Source organism: Dromiciops gliroides, chromosome 2 (genome assembly GCF_019393635.1).
Source record: "Dromiciops gliroides isolate mDroGli1 chromosome 2, mDroGli1.pri, whole genome shotgun sequence".
NCBI classification, from domain to species: domain Eukaryota; kingdom Metazoa; phylum Chordata; class Mammalia; order Microbiotheria; family Microbiotheriidae; genus Dromiciops; species Dromiciops gliroides.
The window spans coordinates 604,517,709-604,539,281 of NC_057862.1; the positions used below are offsets into that span (position 1 = coordinate 604,517,709).

The following is a 21,573-nucleotide window of genomic DNA, read 5'->3' on the forward strand; positions in this document are numbered from 1 at the left end:
GTGGACATCCTTTTATGGTCATGTAGCCTCACCCGCCCCTCAACTCTTTGACTCCAGTCCCAAGCCCAAACCCCTCACTGATCTCCATGAATAATGCACTTGCGGACCATGGGATCACAGACTTAGGGCAGAAGGGATCATCAAGTCTAACCCCTCTCATTTTACAGAAGAGGACTGTGGCAGTCAAGTGACTTGCCCAGGGTCACACAGCTAATAAATGTCGATGGTGGGTTTTGAACAGTTTACCACCACACTGTCTCCAACTGAGATAAATAAAAGCAGAGAGCACATCTCAGTCTTAATGCCTGTAATGCTCCATAGCTAGCTGAGGCAGTGAGCCACAGTGGAAAGTTCACCGGACCAGACTAAGTCAAAAGTTCTGTTTTCCAGTCCCTAACCTGATTCTGCTATCAACAAGCTGTGAAATCTAGGGCAAGCCAAACTGCTCAGGCCTCAGTTTCCTCATCCATAAAATGAAGAGGTTGGATGAAACGTCCAAGATACTTTCCAGTCCTAAACCTTGCAATTTTTGGCAAAAACTGAATTATAGTCACACAGAGAAAGACACCTAAACTCTAAGAGGATCCTGAAGATCTTAGGATGGAAAGAGCCAGGTGGGAACAGTGGGAGAAGGCTTCTAGGAAGAAGCGAGCCTTGCTGTAAGGCATTTAAGCAAGAAGCGTGGTGGGAGTGAAGGACCAGAGCTTAGTGTGATGGGTGGGGAATAGCTTTTCCATGGCTTACATGGAATAGGACTGGAGTGTGGGTCCCCACAATGGCCATTTCAGGCGGGGTCCTCTTTGTTGGCTGGAGAATCAGAGAGCTGCAGAGAACAGTTGAGAGGTCAAAGGAGCTGGAACTTGGAGGACTGAGACCTTAGGACCATGCTTTGCCCAAGCAAGATGTTTGGACTGTCGTGAGGACCCAAAACAAACAAGGGACCCAGAGCACCAGGGGACTTTGAGCTAGATGGGCTGTCAGAGAACTTCTAATCCAGTCCCCTCCTCTTACAACGGAGGAAACTTAGGCCCAGAAAGGGGGAAATCACCTTTCCAGTCATCGTGTAACAGGGTGGGGATAGGGACCCAATTTTCTCCCAGTGGTTCTTTCTGCTCCGGGACATTGAGAATGGAAACCAGCTTGGGCCCTCTGCCCAAGACCAGCCCAACATGACTGAGCAGTCACCCTGATTCAGTCCTCTAAGGCTGGAGCCAAATGAGGGGGCAAGAAGTGTTCATGATGCATGTTCACGAGCCGCGATAGGACCTCTCTCTACCACAGTTCTCTCCCCCCTCCCCCCATGACATCACGGGCCAGGTGAGTTTCCCTGAAGAGGGTGTGGCCCGAGTCTGCCCACCCAGAATGGCACCGGGCTCAGCGCCTCTTGCCCATGCAGGGGCAGCCTTTTCACCTTTCAGAAAAAAGCAGCCTAACTCGTGGGCGTGTGTGGGGGGGGAACCTCTGGTTGACAGTGGTCCTAGCACGCCTGGCAAAGCTAGAAATCCCAGGCCTTCTGGCTACCCTTCTCCAAATGTCGGCGGTGTCTGGCACCTGGTTGCTCATCTTGACAGGCTCTGTCTGGGGACTTCCTTCTGTGCGTGTCCTTTCCTCCCAATTCCCCTGGGGAAAAGGCCAGGATGAGTAAAGGCTGCAGAGGGAAAAGAGAGGGCCTGGAGATCTGCGACCCCATAATCCCTCATTAGGCCTCAGTGACCTCCGCAGCCTGGGCCAGGCAGCATGTGGGGATGGAGGGCTTTCTGTCCAGGGGAAAATGGCCTGGGGTTGTTCTTGTCCCGGGAGCTGGAGAGAGGGCAAACATGTGATGCTCATGTTTCTGGCAGGCTCCCAAGGAATCGCCCAGAGCAGGGGTGACTGAGCGTCACACACAAGGCCCGTCTCAAGCACATCAGGCAGAACGTGGGACCCTAGCCTCTCTCTCCTCTCCTCTCCCAGCCTTCTTCCATACTCTGTGCAGCCACTGATGCAGCAACCTACACGCGCATGCCCCTTCTCCATTTCCATCAACATCAGAGGTACGTGTGCCCATCCCCAAGCAGCCCTCGACTTCCCAAGAGCCAGGGGATGCTGTACACCCACCCACACCCCCGATGCTGGAGCGGGTCTGTCTGTCACCGGAGCTGCCTCTGATTGCTTTCAAAAGCCAAGCAAGACCGAGTCTGCCTAAAATATCTAGGTTGCACCCCCCACACACTCAAGAAGGGGCTTACATAACAAGAGAGCCACACCCCACTTAAGAGTTGCCCCAACAAGGGTGCTGTCTAATGATGTTACAGATGTACTATAGCAACTAGGTGGTCCAGTGTGCTGGACTGGGAATCAGGAAGACCTGAGTTCAAGTCTCTCTTCAGACAGGGACTAGTTTTGTGTGACCCTGGGTTCACATAAGGATTATTTAACCTCAGAAACAGGTGACACAGGTAAAATGAGGATAAGAACAGCACTTCCTTCCCAGGTGTGTCCTGGGGATCCAAGGAGCTATGTAAAGTGCTTCATAAGCCTTAAAGAACTGCATAACTGCTTTTATTGTTCCCACCAGAACAGCAAAGCCTGTGTTAACTGGGGCCAAGCCCCAGAGACAGCAATGGCCTTTTCCTCCTTGATTTGCAGGAAGGAGAAGCAGCCATCCTAGAAATCTTTAATTCCCAGACCAATCATAGAATGGCTACCAGAAGGGCCCAGGAAGGGTCAGCCGCTACCCAATGCTACCACCTCTAAGGTCACCACCAAGGCTGCAGACACAGCACAGAAACGGACAATACTTCCCCAGCTGAGATGTCTGCTACAGGGCTCCTCCTGGCAACTCCTAACTCAGCTGAAAAACCCCAAAGGGTCTGGAACGAGGGGGAAAAATCACCGATGTTAACGACAAGGATAACATGCTATGGACCCTTTGTCTTCATGTTGCTGCCAAACCCGATTCTGCCTTTTGTTGTCTGCATTTTGGCTGCTCAGGAATATGTCTCCCAAACGATTTCTATCTAATCAAACAGTTCCTTGGAAGAGGTAGGACCAGGGGTGTGGCAGAACAGAGAGGGGCGGCAGTATCAGCTGAGGGCATTCCAGGACTGGGCATGGCAGGCATCTCTTCTCCTGTCATAGCTTTATGGAAACCAATGAGCAAAATTAGTGCAGCAGGATTAAACCGACCTTTCACCTTTGCCCATAGGCACCACAATGTCCCTAGCAGCATAGACTGGGGAAGATCTAAACAGACTGTGGTCCACAAACACAATGGAACATGGCCGTGAAATCCTCTGTGTGAGGGCTGACATGCCAAGGGCAGGAAACAGTGCCCAGACAAGAAGGAGGGTGATGGTGACAAAGAAGAGAAGGCCATGGAATCACAAGGATCAGGCGGGGCCCCCAGGAAAGACAGGAGGGGATACTGCCCGCCTCCTCCCCTTCCTTTGCAGGGGCGGAGGGGGCATGGGAGTGGACCACTGCCTATGTTCTGCGGACTCTGCTCCCGTTGTTGTCTCCTTTTCTTTTGAAAAAGACTGTTTGTTATATGGGATGGCTCTCCGGAAGGGCAAAGGGGGAAGGAGAATGGGAAGAAGTCCTGGTGATACCAAAAAAGAAAAGATGTCAATAAAAATTTATTTAAAAAAAAAAACAACAAACCAAGGATAAAAACACACTCCTGGGTCTCAAAGCACCCTCAGGTGTACTTTAATTATACTAACAAACTCACACTGAAAAACTCAAAAGTTGAACCCAAGTCCTTTTAAACACCCAAATCCGGGTGCGTTTTCCATTAGATGGCATAACCGCTCTCTACCAGCAACATATCTGAGAGATGTGACTTTGCCTGTTCTGCAGGAGAAGTCAAGGCAACAGGGGCGACCAGAGGTCACAGGCAGCACAGTGAGAGTTCAGCTTAGCCTAGAACCTACATCCCTCCTTCTTCAATTAGGGGCTCTGTCCACATCTAACAAAGGCTGGTCAAGGCTGAACTTGGTCCTAGCTGGCAAAAATGTCCCGGCAATCTCCTGTCTGCTTTCCCATGTCCAAGAAGAAGCAAGAGTAACACACTAATTAAAAAATGGAATTCTCAAACACCATTTCCTCTGCTGGTCTCCATGCCACACCAAGGAAGAATATGGAAAAGTGGGCCCCTTGCTAGATTTTCACCTTGTGGTACAGGGCCTAAATCCCATTTTCTCTTGAGGTGATGCTTTTACAACTAAGCTGGTTGCTTCATCTCATACCTGGCTGAACAATGACAATAAAAATAATAGACATTAATATGGAACTCCCTAAAATATTTTTATATGTTTTGTTTTTAAATCACTTTCATTTCTGAACATATCCCTTCTCTACCCAGAAAGCATCCTCTATAACAAAGAATTAGGAAAAGAAAAAAAAGCAGTTCAGTAAATCATCTGTCAACCACATCTGACAGCAGAGACAATGTTTAACTCAGATAGTTCCATATCTCTGTAAAAAAGGTAAAGAAGGAAAACTTTCCATCTCTCCTTCCAGGCTAAAATCAGTTGCCGTACTTACACTGCATTTGGTTTGGGGTCTTGTTCTTGCCATTTACACCAGAGGCGTCAGGCTCAAATACAAATGGCGACGACCACCAAAACCCCAAATGAGGTCATGAAGAATTGGACATGGCTGAGAAATGATTCAGCAACAACAAACTATACGTAAGAGTGCCTGTGGACCACATATTGACTTAGAAAAACATATATTAACATTACTTATGTTCTATTCTATTTTTATCTATTAAAAACTATTTTCCAATTACATTTTAATTGGTTCTGGCCATACTCAGGAGTGTTGCAGGCCACGTTCCATTTCTGGTTTACACCATCATAGTCAGTGTATATATTGTTTCCTGGTTCTGCACTCTCCTTTGCATCAGTTCAACCAAGCCAGTCTATGCTTCTCTGATTTCTTCATAATCATTATTTCTTATAAAACAGTAAACATCCATTTAAAGTCTGAAAAAGGCCTTTACCCCTGGATTATCCCCTTTGAACATCACAATGATCCTCTGAAGGAGGTAACAGGTATTAAGTGAACTGACTTGCCTTAAGGTCACACAGCTAATAAGTGTTAGGGGCAGGATGGGAAGCCATCCCCATACCACACCGCTTCTCTGTCAGCTCCACTGGGGACTTGAAGACCTGTGTGTTACTGGGTGGGGATGAACCGTGTCACTGACTTTCTCCTGCCAGGCCAGTCCTAGAGCTCATCCTAATTCCAATACCTTCATTTACAGATGAGGAAATATGCCCGATGGGGTTGCGTCTCATCTAAGAGTATATTAAGTAGCAAATGATAGAGGGGAAATTTGAACTCAAGCTCTCAGATTCTAGTGCCAGTGTTTTTTTTTTCCAGCAGCATCACCACGGCTGGTGAGAACATTTCAATATCATGCTGCCTGCCTGAACTTAAGACTGGTCCCCTGGCCTGCTGAAAGGGGCTGCTGGCATTGGTCAGAATGGTCTTTATGAAGCACCTGTATGCCCGGTCCTGCTAGGCACTGAGAGAGATAAAATAAAGTGCTATGAATAATTTTAAGGGTGATCAACTCGTATTTATACAGGGCCTTAAGGTTTATAAGGGGCAACAAGGTGGCACAGTGAATAGAGCACTGGGCTTGGAATCAGGAAGCCTCATCTTCCTGAGTTCAAATCTGGTCTTAAGACACTTACTACCTGTGTGACCCTGGGTAAGTCACTTAACCCTGTTTGCCTCATTCGCTCATCTGTAATGTGAGCTGGAGAAGGCAATGGCAAACCATGCAAACATCTTTGGCCTAGAAAACCTCAAATGGAGAGTCAGACACAACTGAAACAACTCAACATCAACAGATTTACAAAGTATTTTACCTCCATCATATCTCACTGATCCTCAGACTTCTCCCGCTGGGACCCTGGGCTCTGATAGCCATGGCTCTACCTTATCTTGACCAATCCTGGCCAGTCTTATCACTACTGGCCTTCTCCAACCATCCCTTCTCTCCCCTTTGCAGCTCCCTAGAAATACTTTTATCCCAATTTTATAGATGAAGAACTTGAGGAAATGCCAGAGTTTGGAAGAATAGAAAGAATGCTCAATTGAGAGTCAGAGCAATAGGGTTTAAACCCCAGCTGTGCCACGCACTACTTACCCTGCACAAATAATTTCACCTCTCAGGGCCTGTTTTCTGATCCAGAAAATGCACAGGCTAGACACTAAACCAGTATATAAGGATCCCTGCAGTGACACACTGACTTAGAAAACCACCTGCTAACATTATCGATGTTTGGCTGTATTTTCTCTCTTTTATTAGTTATTTCCCAATTACATTTAATCTGGTTGGGCCACTCTTGGGAGGTCCTATGGGGCAGTAGACTCGCTCCAGGCACTGAGCTCAGACTCTTAAGTTGCAGAAAAAGGTGCCACCTTCCATGAATGGTGGGGATATTCCTCACATGGGAGTTCCTTGTCCTAATAAAACCACAAGCCCAGGCCTCAGAAGGAAGCAAGGGCCGGTTACATGGGAAAAAAATACAGAAGTATGACCTAGTGTTCTAGGAATAGTATCAGGTGTGTAACAGTGTAGTGAGCACCAACACTCAAATTAAGCAAAAATTGGTGTGGAAAGGTACAGAGAACAAAAAACGGGGTTTTAAAGCTAAATGTGAGAAAAGAAGGTCACAGGGTGGACAAAGCCACTGTCGGGGGTGATGAGATGGTGACAACCCACAACATGGAGAAGACAAAGCTGCTACAATTATAGTTATCAATGTCAGCTTGGCCGGAGGTCTCTCCAGCATAGTTAGTGCCTGGAAACCCATGCTTGTATGTTTTATCAATTACTTGGATAATGGATATTGGAGGAATGCTTCTCCACTCTACACGAGAAGGAGCTCACATCCTGCACGTCAAGATCCAATGAGGTCTTGACCAAATAGAATGTTGGGATAATTAAAAAAAAGATGTGAACTAGTAAGGGCAAATCTAAAGTCTTCCATTTGTACCCAAGTACAAGCTAAGGCAGAAGCTGGACGGTGATTTGCTGGCTCTGTGGGGGAAGGAATTCCTTTTCAGGTGTGAGCTGGACTAAATGGTTCTAAAGCCCCCTCCAGTTCTACATTTCTGTGTTACCTGGTGATCAATGGGAGGGAAGGTTTCAATGAAGTGGCCAGGCCAGGGCTGGCTAGGAAATGGATGGGGGGACATTCCAAACACTGGGCAAACAACTCTTGTCTCCATTCATTGAATTCCCTGGAAAGGGATGGGACTGCCTGGGAAGTCCCTTCTAACTTTGAAATTTTGAGCTTACTGAGGCCATGGTTAAAAGCAAACTGTGCTTTTTAAAAATGTAAGGTGAGCCCACAGTATAGAAACTGCCACTAGCCAATCAGCAATAGGAAAAAAATAGCTATTCACAGCAATGGTGGCTTAAAAAAATGTACAACCCTCATTCAGTGACACTGATGAAATTCTGCTCTCTTAATCAGGCTGGTGCAGTAGAACTGGGGAGAGTCTTTTCTTCATCACTAAGTAGTCCTGTGAGCTTGGGCAATATACTGAACCCAAGTCTCAGCAGTCCTACCTGTACAAATGGGACTAACTCTGTCCTTTGCTGACCTCAAATGGTTGTTGTGAGGATTATTGTATGTGGAAAGGACTTTGTAAAGGATATAGTGATATAGGTGAGTGAACAATTCTGTACTTTTAAAATAGACAAATGATCTCAATTTCATCATTTGGCTCCCTAAATAAAGACACTTAGACTATAGTGGTCTCAGTTTCCTACTATTGGGACATGAAAATGAGCCCTTGAGATTACTCTAAAAACACCTGAGCATCCCCTAGTATGTCAATTTGCTCTCTCATCTCTTCCTAGTTTGTTGACAAGAATGCTGGATGGGACAGTTAACTACTGGACTCCTCAGAGATCCGATCATATGATCAATATTCAAAGCTGGATGGATCTTTAAAGGTCATCTAGACCAGAGCTTTTTAAACTTCTTCTACTTGTGACCCTTTTTCATCAGAAAAATTTTTACATCACCCCAGGTATATAGGTAGATAAAATTGGCATACATAACCCTTTACTGTTTTGGGTTTTTTTTGGGTGGGGCAATGAGGGTTAAGTGACTTGCCCAGGGTCACACAGCTAGTAAGTGTTAAGTGTCTGAGGCTGGATTTGAACTCAGGTCCTCATGACTCCAGGGTCAGTGCTCTATTCACTGAGCCACCTAGCTACACCCCCCCTTCTTTTAATTTTGAAATTTAAAATTTTTTAATTTTTTATAACCTTTTACTGTTTCCAAATGTTTCACTAACCCCATATTCTGTCACTTGACCCATAGTTTAAGAAGCTAGGGCCTAGACCACTGCTGTCGAACTAAAATAGAAATGGCTCCCTGCGGGCCATGTGCTGACTTAGAAAACCAGAAACGAATACTTTATTTTACTGTACTTTTATTTATTTTTCAAGACATTTCCCAATTACATTTTAATCTGGCTCAAGCTACACTTGGAAGTGGGCACAGACACTTCTGATGTAGTCCACACCCCCCTAATTTTCCACATTATGAAACGGAAGCCAACAGAGATCAAGTGAAGTGCCCAAAGTTGCAGTTATGAAGGGGATGAGCTGGGATTTGAACCCAGGTCCTTTGATTCTTTTTTTTTTTTTTTTTTTTTTTAGTGAGGCAATTGGGGTTAAGTGACTTGCCCAGGGTCACACAGCTAGTAAGTGTTAAGTGTCTGAGGCCGGATTTGAACTCAGGTACTCCTGACTCCAGGGCCGGTGCTCTATCCACTGCGCCATCTAGCTGCCCCAGGTCCTTTGATTCTAACTCTTCAACAGCTCTGTATGTCCTACCACATGCAAGTCTGCTAAGGCTAAGTTCTTAGCGTGGCACTCAACGGTCTTGACAGTCTGGTACTTTTGCATCTTTATCTTACACTACTCCTTACAAAAAGCTAAAATGAGTAATTATTGTCTCTCAGAACATCGTGGAAAGGAGCTGCCTTGGGAACTGGAGGACCTAGGTGTGAATCCACCTAACTCAGACACTTACTGTTAGCGTGAACCTGGGCAAGTTGTCCTTTCCTCCTCACTTATCCACACCTCCAGTTCTCTGTTGCCATAAGCTGTTTCTGCATTTACATCTCTATTCCCCTCCTTCTCTCCATGCAGCCCCCATCAGCTCTCACCTAGACTACTGCAATCACCTCCTGATGGTCATCTTGCATTGTCCTCTCTCTCTAGAGAGGTAAACAGGGTGAAGTGACTTGCCCAGGGTCAGAGAGCTAGTATGCGCCTGAGGCCAGATTTGAACTGAGGAAGAGGAGTCTTCATGACTCCAGCTAGGTGGTCCAGCTGCCCAAATCTAGCTCGCGTGCACCTAGTTATTTACATTCTGTCTCCTCTACCAGAATGTGAGCCTCTTGAGAGCAAGGGATGTTTTTGCCTTTCTTTGCATAGTCTTCTGCATACAAAAAGCACTTAATAAATGCCTAATACATCTGAGTCTGTTTCCCCATTTGCAAAATGAGGTGGCTGGATAAGATCCCTCCCAGCTTCTATGAATGAATGTATATGTTTTATTTTGTATTGCAGTTATGTGGTTGGGTGTTGCATCTTTCCTCTCCAAGGGCATGGAGCATACTGTCATTTATCTCTGCACCTCCCCCATGACCTACAAACCATTACACAATTATAAATGCTAAAACGAACTTAACTGAGAGGATAAACATCCTTCCTTGGAGTTGTGATTGATGACCCATACTGAAGACCCCCCCACCCCTGATGCCTAACTTTGTGGGCCTCCATAGTCCATCACTCAGTCCAAGAGGGAGACAGAACTGTCTTCACAAAGCTAAGCTGGCTGCCATCTACCATGTCGTGACCGTGCAGGGGGTTGTTTTGGACATCTTCCTAGGCATGGAAGTTTAAGAAGGCCAGTCTCTAGTGACCATGGACCATCTTCCAGACTTCCCTTCAAACTTTCCTGTCTCTGTAGTCCTTGTTTGTTGACTCACTACATGCCAGGTTAGGCCAATAGCGTCTGGTGATTCAACTGTATCTGTTTGTGCCCCCTATTTGGAAATCATCCTCATTTTGTTTCCTGTGCTACTGGCTTTTGATGTTGTCTTTGTATCCCTCAGAATTTAGCAGAGTGTCTGGCCCACAATAGGTGCCTAATAAATGCTTGTTGATTGCTTGATCCTAACATTACAAGTGGTACACATTCTGTTACATCAGAATCTAACTTCGCCATAGATGTCCAAGAAGGGAAGGGGCAGGAGGAGAAGCATTAATGTTCTTACCTTGCAAGAGTCCTATGTTATTTATTTTCCCCCCTGGTTGCAGAAGAAGGGGATGGGACAAAAGCAACAGCAGTTAAGCAATAAAGATGCATTAAGTGCCTACTAAGAGCCAGGAGCTGGCCGAGGTGCTGAGGTTTCAAAGACAAAAATGAAATCATCCCTAGTCTCAAGGAACTTACTCCGAAATGGGGGGAATGACAAATATACAAATTAAATATTACAAAAAATAAAAGCAAAGTAAATACAAGGGAATTTTTTGAGGGGGAGCACTAGCAGCTTGGGGGCTCAAGAAAAGCCTCACAGAAAAGGTGATGGCTGGAAAGCAGCTAGGGATCCTAAGTGATGGAGGTGAGTGGTGAATGCATTCCAGGACTGGGCACCGCTGGAGATGGGATGTGCAGGAGGAGGAACAGAAAGGAGGCTGCTCTGGCCAGAAATGCAGTGCACATAGAGTGGGGTGATGTGGAGTAATATAGGTGAGGGCCGGGTTGTAAAGGGCTTGAATGCCAAACACAGAAACTTGTAAATGACGTTTACTAAGCAGAGAAGTGAGGGGGTCTAACTTGTGCATAGGGACGATTCACTTCCATGGAATACATCTTTCTTTCTTTTTTTCTTTTATGAGGCAATTGGGGTTAAGTGACTTGCCCAGGGGCACACGGCTAGTAATTGCTAAGTGTCTGAGGCTGGATTTGAACTCAGGTCCTCCTGAATCCAGGGCTGGTGCTTTAATCCACTGAATACATCTTTCTTGGTCCTCAGCTTTTGCTTTATATCAATGAAAGATATTTTTCCTATTACCTTAAGCCCTCCTGCAAAGCTCCTGTCTCAGACACTCCATCTCAGCTTTCTTTGGGCACATTTTTGGTTGGTTTTCCCTTGAATGTACCTTTTACCATTGCTTTTCAGGGTGTCCAGAGGTCCAGAGAGTCCTGCCTTCACAAAGGCAAGATTTGTTCCGGGGCCTGGAAAACTCTGCTTACAAAGCATCCAGATCTCCCCACTTTATCTCAGACTGGCCTTCTATAGGTGGTTCCTGATCTAGGCCACAGGCCCAGAAATACACTCTTCTGAAGGTGCATTTTCTTTTTTCTCGCCAAGTGGCTTTTTTTGTACACTCAACAAATAATAAGCCCAAAGGGATACTGTGACCTCTAGACCCTTCAGTAGTCAACTGTGTGGCTATAAATATGTGGTCTACTGTAGAATCTCTTTTGTGAAGGCCTGCCTAGTCCTTTATCAAATCTTCATCGAGGATGACTTTGATATGAAGATTGGGCAGGGAAAGAAAAGAAGGCAAATAGGTCTCTAGTTAGTGATATTTTCTTGGCTGCCTTTTTAAAAAGCAATACCCATTGAGGCAGAAAAGATAGCTTGGGAGAGGTATAGAAGGGTTTAAAATCTAAACAGGAGTTTATATATGAGCTGGCATATCCTCTAAAATGATATAAGCTGGGCCGCTAGGTGGCACAGTGGATAGAGCACTGTCCTTGGAGTGAGGAGTACCTGAGTTCAAATCCGGCCGCAGGAACCATAACACTTACTAGCTGTGTGACCCTGCGGCAAGTCACTAACCCCAAATTGCCTCACTTAAAAAAAATGATATAAGCTTATGTATGGCATAGGCAAAAGAGAGTCATTGGAGTACGACTGGGTAGGTGAATGACATGGTAGATACAACTTAGGAACATCACCTTGCATCGGTGTGTGGGATGGACAGGAGGCCATTGCCCACAGTGATGGATGAGGAAGAGCTAAGGTGAAAGCTGTATGTGAGAAACGGGTCCGATTCGAGAGATCTTCTGGAGGCCGGAATGGCAAGATTTGGTGACTGATAGAGGTACGAGGGTTCAAGGAGAGGGAGGTATTAAGGCTAATGCCAGGATCAGGATCTTGGCTTGACAGAAATAGGGAAATTTGGAAGAGGGGTGGGTTTGGAGGGAAAGATAATTGCTTCTGTTTTTGGACATAAGTTTTTCATAAAAGAAGTAGTGAGGGTGATGTCATAAAGGGTCTGCTGCTGTTCAATCATTTTAGTCCTGTCTGACCGCTTCGTGAGCCTCATTTGGGGCTTTCTAGGCAAAGAGCCAGTTCCTTCTCCAGCTCATTTGACAGATGAGGAACTGAGGCAAACAGGGTGAAGTGACTGGCCCAGGGTCACACAGTAGTAAGCCTCTGAGGCTATCCGAACTCACAAAGATGAGTCTTCCTGATACTGTATCTGCTGCACAACCTTGCGGCCCCTCAGACAGGCCCACCAATCAAAAAACTAAGCTAACAGCAGGGCATACAAAAAGAGGCAAAAGACAGTTCTTGCTTCATGGGCTTACAATCTAATGGAGGAAACAAAATAAAAACAAATAAATGCAAAGCAAGCTACACACAAGATTAATAGGAAAGGATGAACCAAGGGAAGGAACTGGCCATTAAGAGGGATTGGGGAAAGCTTCCAGTAAAAGAAGGGGTTTCAACTGGATTAAAGGAGGTTAAGTAGTTGGAGGAGAGGAGGGAGAATGCCTGGATCTGAGACACAGTCTTGTGGGTGGACAGTCTGGAGGCCGGGAAGACAGTATAAGACTGGAAAGGCAAGAGTTCATGAAGGTCATGAAGTGTTCTGATGGAGAGAAAGGGAGGTGGGCTAGTTATGGAGGGAGAGTGAGGGAGATCAAATGGGAAGCTACCAAGCTTGCTCCACTGGCACCCAGCATCACAAATCTGGAGGAAGATCCCCAGCATTAGGGGCAGCCCCCTATGAAGCTCTACAGACACGAACAGGAATCCCATGGGGTGAGAAGGTATGGGTGCATTGTGAGCGAACCTTGGGAGGCAGCATCTCCAGTGATCGGATCTCAGGCCAGCGACAGAATCCCAGGGCAGCCAGAGGGTAGGAGGACCTTTCTAATGTCCACAAACCCCAACCTAGGAGAGCCATGACAGAGCTTCTCTTCCAACCAGTTGTAGCCCCCCTCCCCTTCCCATGAGATACCATAGACCATCTTTTCTCCTTCCTAAAAGTGCATAAAGGATAGATTACTGTTACTGGAGCCAAGGAAGCCCAAGTTCCAATAGTAGCTTCAAATCATGTTCCCTTCTCTAGGCTTCAGCTGGTGTGTGTGTGTGTGTGTGTGATGTGTGTGTGTGTGTGTGTGTGTGTGTAGGAAATGGCTCTCTGGCAAACTGGTCACCCTTGGACTCCTCAAAAATAGTTTTAAATGCAAAAAATAAAACACATAGGATTGTAAAGGGAAACCAATATATCAAAATATGGAAAAAAAAAGTGCCCAGACCTCAGGGCTATTGGGAAAACTTTGAGTGAGAAGATCCTGAAGGTCCCTTACAGTTTCAATATTCCATGAGTGATGATTCTTTAGACTACCATTTTCTAAAATTAAAGTTTATCCTGTGGATCCGCACGCATATATATTTGTAGACACATTTATATACATATAAATTATACATATTAGTATGTTTATAACATGCACCTTTGTTTGAAGAGGCTCTTTCCCTTCTCCCCTTTAAGGCAAACAGAGCTCTATCTCCTAGGGACCCCAATACCAGACTTGGGAGCCACTGCTGTACCGTCTCCTCCCAGGAAGCCCCACCCCATGCACCTGCTCACTCCCTCTCTGGTTTCAGTGTCAGGCCAGAGAGCTTAAGCACCAGTCCAAACCCTCTCTCCTAGCCAGGAAGAGGGAGAGACAGAAGCCACAGGCTAATCCACCAGTGCCCTCAGCCTTTGGTCAGCTTGATTTTTCCAACCTTCTGCCTCTCTCCCCCTTTACCCCCCTAACCTCCCCGTGCCGCTAGTCACCAGGGTGTGACCTTGGCCATTCCCTTCTCCCCGTCTCCCTCACCCTGGAGATAGGAGGATAATGCAGCCAAGTCTACCCTCTGACACTGGCATTTTCTGGTCTGTGCATGAACCCGAAACCTGGGCACAACAGACACGGAAGTAGAGGACAGCAGGTGCTCCACTTTCTGGGCTCCCTGCCATCCAGCTGGATTTCACTGGGCCCAACTCATTTTCAAATGATGCCTGCTCCCAGTCTCCCTGCATCCCCCCAAACTCGAGCCAAATCAGCAACCACCAGTTCAAGCCTCAGAAGCCGGCGTTTAGGGCCAGCACGGGGACTAGGCTCCAAACGATTGGCCCTGGTTGAGTCTGAGTGGGCTCAGGCCAGGGTAGAGGGGGAGGAGCTGAAGTGCTCTCTGAACCTGCCCCAGCACCTGCCTTTCCCCCTCTCCCCTCCCAGCCCTGTTCATACCCCCTGCTGTTATCAGCTCCCTAAGGACAGCGTGTTCTTGGCGGACGGCCCCCCTCCATCCCTTCTTCCCCAGCCTTTATAGAGAACAAGGCCAAACCTGACCCCTTTGCCCACCCTAGCTCACAATCCGACTGCCAACCAAAGCCGGCCACCTCTGAGCTGAAACCCATTAGTCCACAGATGGTTAGTACAACAAGCAGTTATTAAATGCCTACTATGTGCCAAGCACTGAGGATACAAAGAAACAAAGAAAAACAATCAGTCCCTGTTCTCGAGAAGCTCCCATTTTAATGGTGGAAAGAATGTCAACAACATAGACCCAAGCAGGGTCAATGAGTAAGTGAACGATGATCCTGTGTGCCAGGCTCTTCTAAGGCAAAAAGACAGGGCAGGCTCTGCTTGCAAGGAACTCACCAGCTAATGTGGGGAGGGGGAGGGAAAAGGACGGGCCCAGCATCTATTAAGCATAGTGTCCAGAATGCTGTAGAGTTCTCACCTGACCCTCACAACAACCCTGGGAGCATGGTGCTATCGTTATCCCTACTTTACACCCGAGGAAACTGAGGCAGGCAGAGGTCACAGAGCAAGGAGGCAGCTGAAGCCAGGTGAACACTCTAGCCTCTGCCCCAGGGCTGCCTCACTGTATACAATCAAAGGAGCAATTCTCACTTCCTCACTTTCTGAAGAATAAGATGATCATTGAGAGCTATGACTGAGAGAGAAGAAGCCCCCAGCAGATGTCCGAGCTAGTGAAGTCTTCCACCACACAGATTAAACTCTATCAAGGACGACTTGGAAATACTCGACAGAGGGACGGGCACCAGCACTCAATGGGCTTAGGAAGGGCTTTCTGGGAAAGGTGGCCCTTTAGCTGGAGCCTGAAGGGGGAGAGAGTGTCTGGTGGGACCATCAGGGTGACCAGGGTGACTGGAGGGGTGGGGAGGGGCGGCCTTATGAATGACTTGAAGGTCAAACAGAGGATTTCAGCAGACTTTAGGAAGATCCCCAAGTGAAAGTTGGAGGTCCCCTCAGAAGGAAGGGGAGCCAGAGCTGGGGGGCCAGAGAGATGCCACCTGCAGAAGATGGGAGGTGATCCGAACATTGAGGGGTCAGGGCAGCTGGGAGATGGAGTGGGGGAGGGAGGGCGTTCTAGGTACAGCGTGGATTTCAGGAGACGCGAGTGTCTTGTGTGTAGGTGGCCTGTGGGCTGTGTGGCATCAAGAGTAAGGCTAAGCGAGGTGGCTGTGAAGTGAAGGCTTCACTGCTTGATCTGGCGGATCTGAAATCTGCCCAGGCAATCCAGCCCCCAAAATGGGCCTTGGCACAGGGGGAAAGAGGCTGGATTATCAGTCAGGAGAGAAGATGAAACTTCCACCCCATGGGCCATCACATAACTTCTCCTGGCCTCAGTTTCTTCATCTCTAAAAATGAGGCTAACAGCAGCTCCAGCACCTTCCTGAACAAGACCTTCTGTGTCCCATTATTGCCACATTACCGTCATTACCACTGGGGTGCCAGGGATTGTGGGGGGAGCTACACAAGTACAGCATGTGGCCCTGGCCTCAGGGAGGCAAAACATAACAGAGACAACAACTATGGACAAAGCAGTACAGACGAGATGCTCACACCTTTGACGGAGCTTTAAGGTTTACAGAGCCCACAAATACTCTCTGAGGCAGGTAGTATGATCCCATTTTAGATGAGGAAACTGAAATTCAGACAGGTTAAGCCACTTGCAAATCGAGTCAGTGGCAAAGCCAGGACTTTACCTTGCCTTCCTATCTCCCACTGCAAATTTTTTTTTTAAACTACTGTAACATTCTCTTACCTTAAAAGAAAAAAATTCAGCCAGTGTCCTGACTGCCATTTGAGTGTGTAGTCAGTCGTGTGTTGCTGAAGCTGACAAGGTTAGGGCAAGTTAATGAGTAGGGGCCTCAGGGGCCCATGCACCCCAACCCTCAGGAGAAAGTTGGCTTTCCCCTCCACTTGCCATACAACCTCTGGGGAAAAATCACCTCTTGAACTCAAGCACAAATCTGAACTCAGGCTAAGCACCCCATCTTTCTATTCCAGTTCAAGTCCACAGTTTTCTTCTGGATCCTCTCTTTATATTGTCATTGATTATTCCTCATCTGATATCCATTTGGAGTGTTTCGATCCAAATTTTGTTACCATGTAATCTGAATACACATAATGACCATAATTACGACATGGAGGCAAACAGCTCTCCCACTGCAGGAAGACCTAAATTAGGGCTGCCTGACAACAGCAGTCTTGGGTTGGTAGGGCTGACGGCGTGACAAAGGCCGCCATCCTTTGAAACCAAAGATGGTGTTCCTGCTTCAGCACTACAAGGTGGGTATGCGTGTTGAGGGTTATGGATCTGCTAGGGGGTTCTGGGAGCCAACCAACATCCTCAGACAAGAGTGGAGAAATGTCAGCACTTGTGGTGTAACCACTCTGCCTCACACCTCCTTTCTGGCTGCAGCTATCTGGGTCTTGAGTAGCATCATGTACTTAAGAGGAAAATCTAATCCTTAGAGATCATCTTCCCTCCCTTAAGAGATGATGAAATTAGGCCCAGGAAGATGAAATGACTAGCTAACACCAAGAACTAGTTATGGACCAGAATATCCAGGTTTTTGGACTTTTGGTTCACAATTATTTTGACATGCCCCATTAAACAGGAAATGACTTAATGTTCCCTTAATTTGACAGAGGCAAAATGGTGCAGGAGATATAGAGCTGGTTCTGAATTCAAGAAGACCTGCCTCTAACACATGGCGTCTAGTGTCATAGGCTAGAATGATGGCCAGATGTAATGATCAGGCTCACACTTGTGTTTTTAAGACTCAAATCCCCAAGAATGAGAGAGCTAAAGCTAGATAAAAGTTTATGTGGGGAAAAAATGCTGAGTGACGGCGCTCCTGTAAGGTGCCCTGGTCAGATTACACCTGGATGGTTATGTCCAGCTTCTGTCACATTCTTAGGGAGGCCACAACATACAAGAACCACAGGAAGGAAATGGAGGATCTGGCCTGGAGAAAACATGAAGTTGCGCAGACAGACTTCCTTCTCCCGACGGTGAGAGCTGCCTGAGGACCCTCGGTCCTGCTGGAGCCACCTCAGCAGAGGCCTCCAGGTGAAGCCCGACGACCTCTTTTCGGGAGGAGTTGTCTGGCTGGGGGAGGCAGCAGACTAGGTAGTAGTGGAGGTGCCCAGGGAGGCTCCGCGCGTCGATGGCTTTGAGTGTGGCAGAGAGAGCACTCAGAAAATCCCACCTCTTCCACTCCAAGACATCTGAACTCTCTGAGTCTCAGTTTCCTCATCTGCAAAATATGGGTATTGGACTGGGATAGGGACTCCGGGCTGGGATCAACTGACCCCCATCTCCTCCCTACTGAACCAGGTAGGATGGGGAAAATATATATATATATTTCAACATAATTGGCTTCCTTTGTAACCCTGGAGTTTATTTTATATATTTAAAACCAACAAGTCTGAGAAGGGGTATAGGGGGCTTCATCAGACTGCCAAAGGGGGTGTATGAAACAAAAATATTAAGAACCTCCTCTTCTATTCCTCAACAGATTTTTAAAGACGCGGGTTCTTAGAAGAACTGTCAAGTATTCCCAACCACATGAAAGAATGCTCCAAATCATAAAAATAAGAGAATCCAAATCATAAAAATAGGAGAACTGTAAATCAAAAGAACCCTGAGGTTGCATCTCAAAGCCTGTGCATTGGCAGAAGTGAGAAAAAATTGGCAATAGTCATTGCTGAAGGAAGGACAGGCACACTGATACATCGTCAGGTGGAGGTTGTTGAAATGGTACAATGATTTTGGAAAGCAATTTGAATTAGACAAATGAAGTGACTAAAAATGTCCCTACTTCTGAACCGGAGACTTCACTACTGGGCTACATACTTTAAGGAAGCTATCTATCCATAAGAGGCAAATCCCCTACGCCCTTAAAATAGTTATAACAGCACTTTTTGTGAGAGCTAATAACTGGAAACAAAGTAGATGTCCATCAATTGGGGGAATGGCTAAACAAACCATGGTACATGAATGTAGAAGATATTACAGTGCTGTAAGAAAGTCATGTGTGTGATGAATACAGAGAATAATGGGAGATTTATATGAACTAATACAGAGTGAAGTCGGCAGGGCAAGAAGACAATATACACAGTGACTATAAAACATATGTAGAAAGAACACCACCACCAACAATAAGTAAAGTTTAGTCTATCAAAATTACAAGGAGCAAACGGGTCTCAAATTGAAGAGATATGAGAGGGACACATCAACTCCCTGTTTATAGGGGTGGCAGGTGCACAGGTGTTTCAATTGCACATTTTCAGATTTTTTTTCCAAGTTATCTATCAGTTGTGCTGATGTTTCTCCTCTCCAAGCAAAATTGTCTTGATATAGGAGATGGCTCTCTGGGAAAGAGAAGGGCACAAGAGATAAGCAAGATGGTGTCAAAAGAAGATATCAATAACAGCTCAAAATCAAAAAAAGAATCGCCCTTGGCTGGAGAACGCTGAAATCTTTTCTAGCACTAAAGTCCAATGACCTTTGATTCTAAATTCAGTTCCCAGAAAGCAAAGGAGGCCTCTGTCTTCAAACTGTGGGCTCTTGGTCATCTCAAGTCATTATCCCAGGGGCCCTGAGCCCAAAGGAAATCAGGCTTTGGAACAAAGAACAAGTGCTCTCCTGCTGGGGCTAGCCATGGCTTGGGGCTAGGGAAAACTCGACAGCTGACAGCCTCACTAATAGGTATCCCCAAGAGCCTAAGTGGCCAGTTATGGCAACAGGGATTCTCTCAGCACTGTAGGCAGAAAATGTTCTCTGCTTCCTAGACGGATCCCCTGTTGTGCCGGAGCCTCAGGGGGCCGACACGGCAGGATCGAGATACTTGGATTTCATTATTAATTATCATTGCTGCTGCTGCTCTTATGATTTGGACACAAAGCTGTAAATGTTTAAATGACTCCTGCCCAGTCCTGCCGAGGAGACCTCAAATGCAGCTCCATCTCGTGCCAGAATTTCCTCTCAAGTAATTTATCCATGGGAAAATCTGGCAGGCAAACCATCTGATAAGGAGGGCCTGAGGCCTGTTGCTAAGAGAAAGCCGCAACAGTGAAGAGGGTAATCATTAAAAAGCCATTTGCGCTAGGACAGCTTCATGTCTCTCAGGAAGCAAAGAGGTGGTGGGTCAGGGCAATGGTGGGGGACCAGAACTCCCATGCAGTGAGGAAGCTGAGGAATGAATGCCAAGGACTTCTGCAGAGCAGAAGCCTGGCAGCACCAGCCCCCCCCCCCCCCAGCCATCAGGGACCCTCCTCTTCGGCACATGCCACAAGAGCTACATCTTTCCCTAAACAAGTTAGCTCCAACCGCACCCTCATGAGCTACTCACACTCAGGAGCCGAGAAGTCCCAAGTTTCCCAGCTAGACACTCTATGTCCCTGGCCAGATCCCTCACCTTCTATAAGCCAATCAGGTATGGAAAAGCACTGGCATCATACAGTTTCCTCTTGGGGCTGTGACAAGAGGCTCATGGGATGACGGATGTTTGTCAGTGAACAGTGTCAACCCTGAAGCCTCCTCTAGAGGTAAGCCATGGGGATGACCAACCCCTACTCCGCGGAGCTTAAGAGAGTTTGCCAAGTGTTCCTCTCTCCATATTCATTCCCCATAAAGCCTGGGAGATAGAGGGGGAACAACGAGAACCTCCTGAGTCTCTATTCAGGTGCTCTATGGGCATTGCTGAAGACACAGATCCATTCTGTTCTCCTCTAACAGGCAAAGACAACCCAGAGGGGGAGTCGTGGGCAGGGAGAGAGCATCACGGGTGTGGTGAGCAGGCCCTAGGGAAAAGACAGCTGTCCTTTAGGACAGGGGCTCCGACAGAACTGCTGGTAGCTCCAGAGCTGGGCAGCTGCTGGGTTAGGGGACCTGGTCAGGGGGGAGGATGGTATGGAAGGTACAAAGGCAGCCAAGGGGAGGAGAAGGTTGGGGGCGCAGAGCTGAAGCCTGCCTGAAGTAGGGAGCCAGGTTGGGGGGAGGGGGTCTCTAGCTCAGACCCCAGACACAGGCTCTGGGGGGGAGTGGCTGGGATCTGCCTGGGCCGGGAGAGGAGGCAGCCAGGCACAAACCACCCCACAGCTGCCGACTTCGAGCCGTCCTCCAGCTCCTGCTTCAGGCTTTTCCTGAGCCGCAGGGCTTCCTCTCCCGGAGGGCCAGGGGGCTATGGATTTCTCACACGGCTCTCACAATAAAATCAGAGTCCCTCTTCATCTGAAAAGCAGCACTACTTCATAGGGCACTTCTTTTGGTCTAGGGAAAGGGGGTGCCCTCCTAAAATGAAGGCATGGCCTGCTGTGATGAGCAAAAGACCAGAGACAATGTAATCGGCCCTCCGAGGGAGACGGCTGGAACCAAACCAGCCCAGCGTGATGAGCTACTGGAAACATGAGCGCACCCGATGAAAGGGGCCGGACGAGGAAACCTGGGGTGAAGTGACACACGGGAAGCACAGAGAAGCAGCCGAAACAACATGACCATGACAACGGCCATCTCAACAACCATGCTGCTAGGAGGCAGCGAGGCGCAGACTCAACGACTCCTTTTGGTTCTGGGAACAGATGATGAAATCCATCCCCCTCCTGGGTGGAGAGTGGGGGGCAGGGGCAGTCTGTGGCAGCCATGGGCACAGAATAACAGATTGTTTGACATCAGACTCAGTCACTGTGTTGGTTAAGGGGTGTGGGAGTGAGTGTGTGAGTGAGAGAGAGAGAGAGAGAGAGAGAGAGAGAGAGAGAGAGAGAGAGAGAGAGAGAGAGAGTGTATGTGTGTGTGTGTATGTGTGTTTTAAGCTTATGTTTATTTACTAAATATTTTTATTTATATCCTTTATTTTTAATATTTTTATTTTCCTCTTCCCTTCCCAATCCAACAATCTATCCCTCGTTTAAAGAAAACAAATAAAAG

General features: G+C 47.2%; 1 protein-coding gene across 1 annotated transcript in view; it reads right to left on the reverse strand.

The window, feature by feature from the left end:
• TTC7A (tetratricopeptide repeat domain 7A) overlaps positions 1–21,573 on the reverse strand; it is a 202,081-nt gene that overhangs the window by 83,754 nt on the left and 96,754 nt on the right. The gene's annotated exons all lie outside the window — the stretch shown is intronic.